The sequence below is a fragment of the Aythya ferina genome (assembly GCF_964211825.1).
Source record: "Aythya ferina genome assembly, chromosome: Z".
In the NCBI taxonomy this organism is placed as follows: Eukaryota; Metazoa; Chordata; class Aves; order Anseriformes; family Anatidae; genus Aythya; species Aythya ferina.
The window spans coordinates 26362900-26372077 of NC_140299.1; positions in this window are offsets into that span (position 1 = coordinate 26362900).

The window sequence follows — 9178 nt, forward strand, 5'->3', positions numbered from 1 at the left end:
ATCTTAGCTTATACCTACAACTTTCAACCTCATACTCTGATACTGTCTCTTCTTTCTGTTTTCTCCTTATTTTGTAATTCTTAGCCTGACCCTTCCCAGAACACTATTCTGTTCTCACATTTCTCCCACAAAATGTTAACAGTGTAGGGATTGGACAAGGGACTTTCAATAAAACTCACTTTTGTTGTCATTCAGGAAAGCAGGGAGCAGCTTTGTTTAACAGAATAACACTCCAGTCAGTCTTATCCTTTTTTACTTTTTTTATTTTATTTTATTTTATTTTATTTTATTTTATTTTATTTTATTTTATTTTATTTTATTTTATTTTATTTTATTTTATTTTATTTTAATTTTATTTTATTTTATTTTATTTTATTTTATTTTATTTTATTTTATTTTATTTTATTTTATTTTATTTTTTCCCCTCTAAGCCTGGCTCAAACTATCTGTCTGTTTGTTGTGGTTTCACCACACAGCCGTTTGCTCACCCTTCCCCCTCCCTCTCTGGTTTGGGATGGGGGAGAGAAACGGGAAAGTGAAGCCTGTCGGTTGAGATAGAGACAGTTTATTAAGACAGAAAAATAATAATAACAATAATGATGATAATAGTACAACTAATAATAATGTGTACGAAACAAGTGATGCACAGTGCAATTGCTCACCACCCGCTGACCGATGCCCAGCCTAACCCCGAGCAGCCGGGCCCCCACCCTGCTAGCCACCCCTATCTATTGCTCAGCATGACCCCATACGGTACGGGATGCCCCTTTGGGCAGTTGGGGTCAGCTGTCCCGGGTCTGTCCCCTCCCAGCTCCTGCTGCACCCCCAGCCTGCCCGCTGGCAGGACAGAGCGAGAAGCTGAAACGTCCTTGGCTTGGTGTAAGCACTGCTCTGCAACAATTAAACCATCAGCATGTTATCATCACTCTTCTCATCCTAAGCCAAAACATAGCACCCTACCAGCTACTAGGAGGAAAATTAACTCAGTCCTAACTGAAACCAGAACACTGTTACATCTGGTTAAAACTAAGCCTGAGCTAAATCCACTTCAACCAATGCTTTTACTGCTTTAGGTCTTATGTGCTGCACTCGCTACTACTGCTCATAAGCCATGGCTTGCAGAATGAAGAATGGATTGTTTAATAAAGCAATACACTTCACATTCCACTGTTGATGGAATATAATTTCTCACAACTTATGCGGTGGGATGAATGTGGAGTTCATACAGCTGTCAGTGCAGGACTGCTGTGGTTTCACACCATCAGGCAGCTAACCACTACACATCTGCTTGCTCAGCCTCCTCAGCAGGATGGGAGAAAGTGATATGAAAAAAAACTTGTGGTTGAGATAAAAATCAGCTCAATGAAAGAAAAGCAAAGGCCGCTTGTGCAAGCAAAAGGAGAAAAAATTATTCTCTACTTCCCATCAACAGACAATGTCCAGCCACTTTCTGGGAAGCAGGGGCTCAATACACACGACAGTTGCTTCAGAAGACAAACACCTTCATAATGAATGCCCCTTTCCCTTTCCTTGTTCTCAACAGTTTTTTCTTGCTGAGCCCGACATCACATGGCATGTCACATCCCCTTGGTCAGTTTGGGACATCTCCTCTGGCTATGTCCCCACAATTTGCTCACCCCAGCCTACCAGCTTTTGGTGGTGATGGGTTGGAGAGGCTGCCTGATGCTGTGCCAGCACTGCTCGGCAGTAGACAAAACATTGGTGTGATATTGATGTTGTTCTAGCTACAGCTGCAGAGCACAGCAGTGCGTGGCCTGCTGTGGAGAAAATTAACTCCATCCCAGCCAGACACAAGGTACGAGAACTAAGCTGAGTTTCATTATAGGTGAAACAAAAGTATTTTAAAGATGCACCAAGTTGCTATGGTGAAATCCCTGCCCATGGCAGGGGGGTTGGAACTAGATGATCTTTAAAGTCCCTTCCAACCCAAGCCATTCTATGATAAAAATCTTTCTAGAAATGATTGTCCTTTTTTGAGGAGGCTAAATGTACAGTCACCGTAAACAATTGTATTTATTAAAAATAATAATAATATTTAATGAAAAAAGAAAATCCAGTAGCTGCAGAGACATTGTTAAGTAGCACAAAATGACCCTTGTGGCCTCTGTGCCCTGGTGCCCAGAGGAAAGGACAATCCCTCTGACTATGTCTGTTCAGCACCTCCTCCTGTGTGGCATTTGTGGTTCTGCTGCCTCACTGTTCTGGTGGTTGTGTGTCCTGGTCGCACGTAGAGAAGCCTGAAGTGGGTACAGTAGTCACCTCAGCATATATCAAGATATTCAGGGTGCTAATGCATGTTATCATCTGCTGCTTGTTATTTGTAGCCTCTTCTGCCATTTTTCATTAATGACTACTAAGTCTGTCTCTTCTCAATTAGTGACCCAATTAGGAAACTTTCAACATGAGTGATCGTGCATGGAGAGAAATTCATTATATGTTCCTAGATGATGAGCAAGCAGATGGGTGCTGGGTGTGATGAGTGATGCTAGGGCTCCAAATTCTCTTCACTTTGTGAATCCTCTTGCAAGGTAGATACGGTTTGCTTGCTTTAAACTGAGGGAGGCATGGAAAAAGCAGAATGAAGGTTGAAATTTTTTTTTTTGCTATACTTTAACTTTTTTTTTTTTTTTTTTTAGATATGGTAGGTACTCTAAAAGACACTGAGATATCTGTTCCTAGGAAACAGCAGTTTGTTTGCAGATGACAATCTGTTCCCTGACCTTCCTAATCTAGACCAACTGTAATGAAGTTAGAGAGAAAAATGATGTTTGTTTATTTACTTCAGAATATTTTACAGTAACAGCAAAAACAGTGTCTGTCTCTCCTCCTCCCTGCATTGTTCTGTTCACCCAGGATACTTGGGTATCCTCTCCCTGCTGCTGCCCTAAGAGTCTGGCAGAAGAGATGTGAGTTCTGGAAGGTTCCCTACTGAAAGAAAAACACAATTTAAAAAATGTGATGGTCAGATGGTCAGATAGTAATCATATCATAACATACTGATATGATTACTATTGGTTTGGGGTGTTGGTGGTTTTTTTTGTTTTGTTTTGTTTTTGTTTTAGTTTTTGTTTTATTTTTTTTAATGGGAAAACATCGTTCTTGAAAGATTTTGCTTCTAGGTCCATGCAATTTCAAGCAACTGGCTTCTGAAAATGATGTACAAGCAATTTAATTGTTATATTTTAAATATAATGGAGAAGCCTGTAAGCATTCACTTCTGTGTTCATGCTTCTGGATTTTGTTGCAATCAGTGATGAGACATGGGCAGTACATCCTAAAGCAGAAATACCTGGTTTTCCCCTCTAAGAGGAGTGTATAGGAAGTAATTCAAGTATATATCTTTACACAGTAGACACTTAAAGTTAGATGAGATGATTTCATGTAATCATAGAATGGTTTGGATTGCAAGAGACCTTACAAGTCATCTGTTTCCAACTCTACTGTTTCTACATCAGGCTGCCCAAAGCCCTATCCAGGCTATCCTTGAACATTCCCAGGGATGGGGCATCCACAGCCTCTCTGGGCAACCTGTTCCAGTGCCTCACCAACCCCATAGTGAAGAATTTCTTCCTTATATCTAACCTGAATTTATCCTCTTTTCATTTTAAATGGGATATGGTTGGCTTTCTGGGCTGCAGGCACACATGGCCAGCTCATGTCAAGCTTTTCATCCATTAGTAACCTCCCTATGTCCTTCTCCTGAGGGCTGCTCTCAATCCACTCCTCACCCTGTATTTGTCCTTGGGATTGCCCTGACCCAGGTGCAGGACCCTGCACTTGGCCTTGTTGAACTTCATCAGGTTCACATGGGTCCACCTCCCAGGCCTGTCCAGGTCCCTCTGGATGGCATCTCTTCTCTCCAGTGTGTCAACCAATAACATTATTTTCCTGAGTGTAAGGAGTATCACTTCACAAATATGAACTCCAGTAATCTGAAATATTGGTAACTTTGAGCAGGGACAAGAAGGGATATGGTATATATTGTTTTCATATAGGATTATTAGGCTACGGGCAAGGCTATATTCTGATGCTTCTGACAATTTCTTGGGAGCCCAACTGAAGTTGTGAATGATCAATGAATTAATGAAATCGACAAAAATATGTGCAGGCATTATTTCAGATTTACTCACATATATTTGAAAGCCTTCATTTAGGTCAAGGTTTGTAATGCTAAAGACAATTTTACTATTATGTTCTATTCATAAATACTGATTAACATAACATCGACCTACTTTAAAAGACCATGTATGGACATAGTTTTAAACAATGATCATATTTTGTATTAACACTTACACTTCATTTTTTGAATATGAGAATTAATTTTAGTTAACATTGAACTTTACTATTTGATTTTAAGTGTATAACAGAGTTTATTATTTACAAGGTGGTAGAGGTCTGATTTGTAACACACTTTGTTCTATTTAAGCAAACAATAATTATCTTCTCAAATCAGTCTCCTTGGGCAACCCATTGCGATTTTCAGATATAGTATTGGATGGTAAACTAAGGTTTGTAACTAGTGTTTTATACTTGCATTCAAATAGCATCTCAGAAATCTAGGAAACCCTTAGAGAAATCTAAAATGTAAAAGCAGAAACACACTGAAATTTTTGGCAGTCTTCACTAAAGCTTTTAGATGCCTTCCTGGAAAAAAAATAAAATTTAAAAGCTGTGTTTTTCTTGCTGGTCCACTCTGCTGCCTGTTTGGATGGCTGAATTCTGCCTGTCTAAATTCTGCCCCACAGTTTAAGGATGTTAGCCACTTTTTGTCCTAAATTGCTGCTTGTGTTCATGGTGTTCTCCCAGCTTCAGCAGCAGGATGTTTTACATTCCACTGTGTATCAGTCCACGTTCAACAGAAATACAACATCAGAACAGCCCGTTCCTCATTTATTATAGTACACTAGGGGTGTTGTAAGATGGGAAATCATCCCTAGGACTAATGAGCAGAGTCTTAATTGCCGTGGAACTAGAACAACAATATTTCATTTGCAGCATAACAGACTGAGGTAAAATGAGGATATTCTCCTCATATCATCCCGGGCCTTTTGAAATGATCAGGGACTCAGATGCCAGTACTTCATAACTGCGTTTTGGGTTTGTTTGCATGGTTCAGTCTATGACAATTCTTTCTGATTTCAAGTATAGCCTAATAAGCATATACAAGTATGAAATTTCTAGCAATTTGTTTACCTTTTCTGGAATTGTTAGAGCCAATCAGAGATATATTAGGAATTATTTCTGCCCATTAATAATTCCATATTTGGATTTCCTTTTTCTGAACTGGAAAGAGAAGTCAAAAATATTCTGAGATTGAGGTAAGATTTTATTATTGTAAAAAAATAAAAATCCTTTGTTTGCAATTAAGTGAAATCACCATTCAGACTATGTCAAAAACTTGTAATGCAGAGAACACATTTAGTACTCCTACACAGGTGAAGCCGTCAGAGCTCCACACTCCAACCAGGAGCAATGCTGAGCATGTAGTTCCACAGGTACACGTGCACACAGATCTATACTATACACCTATACTTACGTACTTAGTTGGTCACATGGATGAACGCAGACAGAAAGCTCCACACAGGCAAATGCAAACCACACCAATGGCCTCATGCTGTTGCACTCTACAAAGCTGCCTAAGAGGGAATTTGCTGCTTCCAGACATTGATCCAGCTGGATCTGTGCAAGCAGACAGTAAAAGTAGAGGGGGATCACAGCTCTGTAAGGGAAAAAGACAGTGTGAATTGACAACATCATAGTCTGTAACACAGGAGCACAGGGAAAGAGGAACGTGGGTCAATGGGTATTGGCTGTGGATGTGGCACTGAGGGACTTGATTAAGTGGTGGTACTTGGTAGGTCAGGTTGATGGTTGGACTTGATCATCTTGAAGGTTTTTCGCAACCCAGACAGTTCTATGATCCTAGGATTCTCTGGCTGATCATCATTAACATCTGCTGATGGGAAATATATGTATAAACAAAATCTGAGTTCCTCCAGTAAATGTCCAGGACCCTTACTAGCTGTTTCTCACCCCTCAGTCTCCTCAGATGCTGTCACCAGTGTGTACAAGCCCCTGTGGCCTGCACCCCTACTCCTGCTGGTATAGACCCCCACTCCCAAGCACACTCCCATGGTCCCTCCAGTAGCCAGCTCCTGCTGTGGGCTCACGCAGGGACACATGCACCCTCCAGCTCTCCAGCCACCTCTGCTCACTGTTTGGCCCACCGTGACCTTCACAAACACACCCAAACTTTGTACATCTGCACTTGCTCCACTCACTGGCACCAGGGGCGCGTGGGTCCCTGTGGTGCCTGGTCCCTGCTCTGAGTGCTGGCACTCAGACAACCACACACATATGTGCAGATGAGTCCCTCACCCAGAAAACTGCTTGGAGATGGAGTTTAATGGGAAGACAAGACAGACTATGGTAATAAGTTGCAGGGCATGGTCAGAAAAGCATGCTGAGCAGCAATGTGGAGACATCACCATCCCTTTTATTCCCTTATCCCTCTATTCCCAACACCTACTCCTTCACAAATCACCTTGATCCACCTTTGGTTCCTCCTCTAAACATCCCTTAGTAAGTCTTAAACAATCCCAAGGTATCCTTCCCTGTATCCTCAAAGTCCTGTAGCCCCTGCTCAGCCTGAGGGGTGCCCTGCAGAGCCTGCACATGGGCTCAGAGTGGTGGGTGCCATCCCAGCCTGCAGGGCTGCTGGCCCTCCTGGGACAGCCCTGGCAGGAGCTGGGACAGGGGCTCCCTTCCTCAGCCTGGTGCTCCTCTGTGTGTGAGGATATATGCCTTTTACTGAATAACCTAACAATATGTACAGTAAATATCAACCAAACAAAAACTCTAAATAAATAAAGGATTATTTTAGCTTAATTTAGATGGGGGCAGCATGGGGACACCTATAGATCATGTTGGTTAATTATCCCATAAAATAAAATATTACCATTAGATATTTCAATTTCAACAAATATGCATTTATGAAAGTTCTGTTCAGAGTTTTTGTTTTGTTTTGATTTTAGGGAGCAGTATGTCTTTTTTTTTTTTTTTCTTTCCCTTGAACCACATTTGGAATTCATCTGGGTAATAAATTTCCCTGAAATATTTTGACTATTTTGTAACTGATAGTATTAATTAAAGTCAAACTGACAAATATCCCAAAAATAGCATTTGTACACTAAAATGATATCTTGCTGAAGAGTCGTTAATTTTCTGTGTGGATAATATAGCTGTTATTTGTACAATAAGTATAGCGTAAAGGATTAAAACTAATTCCTAGTCCTGATCTTGCAGGAAGTACTTACTTATGTACTATTACCCACTCTGAACAAGTAGAATGCTAAACACAGATGGTAAATCTCTACCTGCTCCGGCTAATCAAGAAAGTTAATTTTCTTTGGATTCCCATGAATATTGACAGAACAAATATCTCTAGGGATTATCAGTGGCCTCCTTTGCAGAAGGAGCTTTGTTTTAAGGAAAAAGCAGGTGAACTGATTTCTTGGTCACAAATGCTCCAGTACAGTTTCTTGCCAATCACTGCTTTCAGAAAGCTGAAAAATCCTTCTTGGCATGTTGTGCTTTGTCTTTTTCCCAAGTGAGTGGGTTCTATTCAAAATATCATTAAGAGCTTGTCCTTAAAAACAAAGACCTGAATTAAAATTACATGTATTATAGCATTATAAGGTAAGACATGCTCAGAGTCACTTACCCAGCAGTTTCATTTCATTCCGTATTTACATTTGCTCATCCTCTTGAATATTTGAAATTGGGGTTAAAATCTCAGACTGATATTTGGAAATGTCAAAGGATGTGTGCAATTTGAAGAGAACAGAACACGAAAATCAATTTGAGACTGGAATTCAAGTTGTTGCCTTTGAAACTGGGTCACTGAGCCCACAGACCCTACCTGCCTGTGAAAGTATTCCTGTTTCTCAGAAAATTCTGCAGGGTACCTCATGCTGACATACCCCTCTGTCATCATGCTTCAAACACTTCCAGACCTGCTGAGCCAACTTAGCAAATGGCTTGCAAAGGTGTCACAAGTAATGCAGTGCTGAAAGCAGTCGCTTTGCAGTATAGGAGAAAGCTCTTCCAAACTGGCAAGTTTGGCAGCTGGCAAGTTAGTGAGGCTGGTGAAAATTATTCTAGCATACTTTAAAAAATCATTGACCTGCCAGCATTTATCTTCAAGGATGGAGAATGTGGTAAGCTCCAAAAAGAGCACCAGTTTTCAACAGGAAGAAAAAGAGGGAAGTGGAGAGCTGTAAACTATCTCCTTGCTTTGCCACCCTGTTACTGCAATAAAATCTTGTATGACCTGTTACTAAACAGCAAGTGATAAAGAATCGCCCAGTCAGGATTTTTCAGGTACTACAAAGCTAATTCTTCTTTGACATGATAGCTGTCTAGCAGATGAAGAGGAAACACTTGAAGTGATGGTTTTCCGCTCTATCAGGACTCACAAATTAGTTTTCACCTCATAATGCTGTAAAAAAAAAAGTGTGGAAACATGTTTTGTATGAAATCTGAACATAGTGTTCCCACAGCTGGCAAAAAAAAAAAAAAAAAAAAAAAAAAAAAATCTCTGCTCAGAGTGTTTATCCACAGTCTGCTGTCTAGCTGTAAGCAGATTTCAAATAGGGCTCTTGAGAGAGCTGCCTTACCTCTGGTTGTATTTCATTATTTTCAGTGCTAACTCATATGATGCAGTAGAGAGTATGATTATTGTTTTTGTGGGTGACATCTTGCTAGGAGGAAATTCAAGGGTAGGGTATGAAGACGGGAATTCAAAGTGAGCTCAAAAATCACAGAAGCAGAAGTTGCTCTGAATTTCCCTGTACTTGTTTTTGAAAACACATAAAAGACAAAAACAACAGTACAAGCACAGTATTTGGAAAAGGGAATTCAAAGGCACATCTATAACATAGGGACTAATAGAGCACGTAGCAGTCCCTAGAAAAGGACCTGAGTGCTATAGTACCTCACAAACTGAATATTATTGACAGAGAAGCAATTCTCCTCAAAAAAACATAGGATAATTCAGGTTGGACCTTAGGAGCTCTCTCTTTGAGCAGGAGGGCTTCCTGCTCAAAGTAAGGTCACCCACAAGGTCAGATCTGGTTGTTCCAGGCCTTATTCAGTC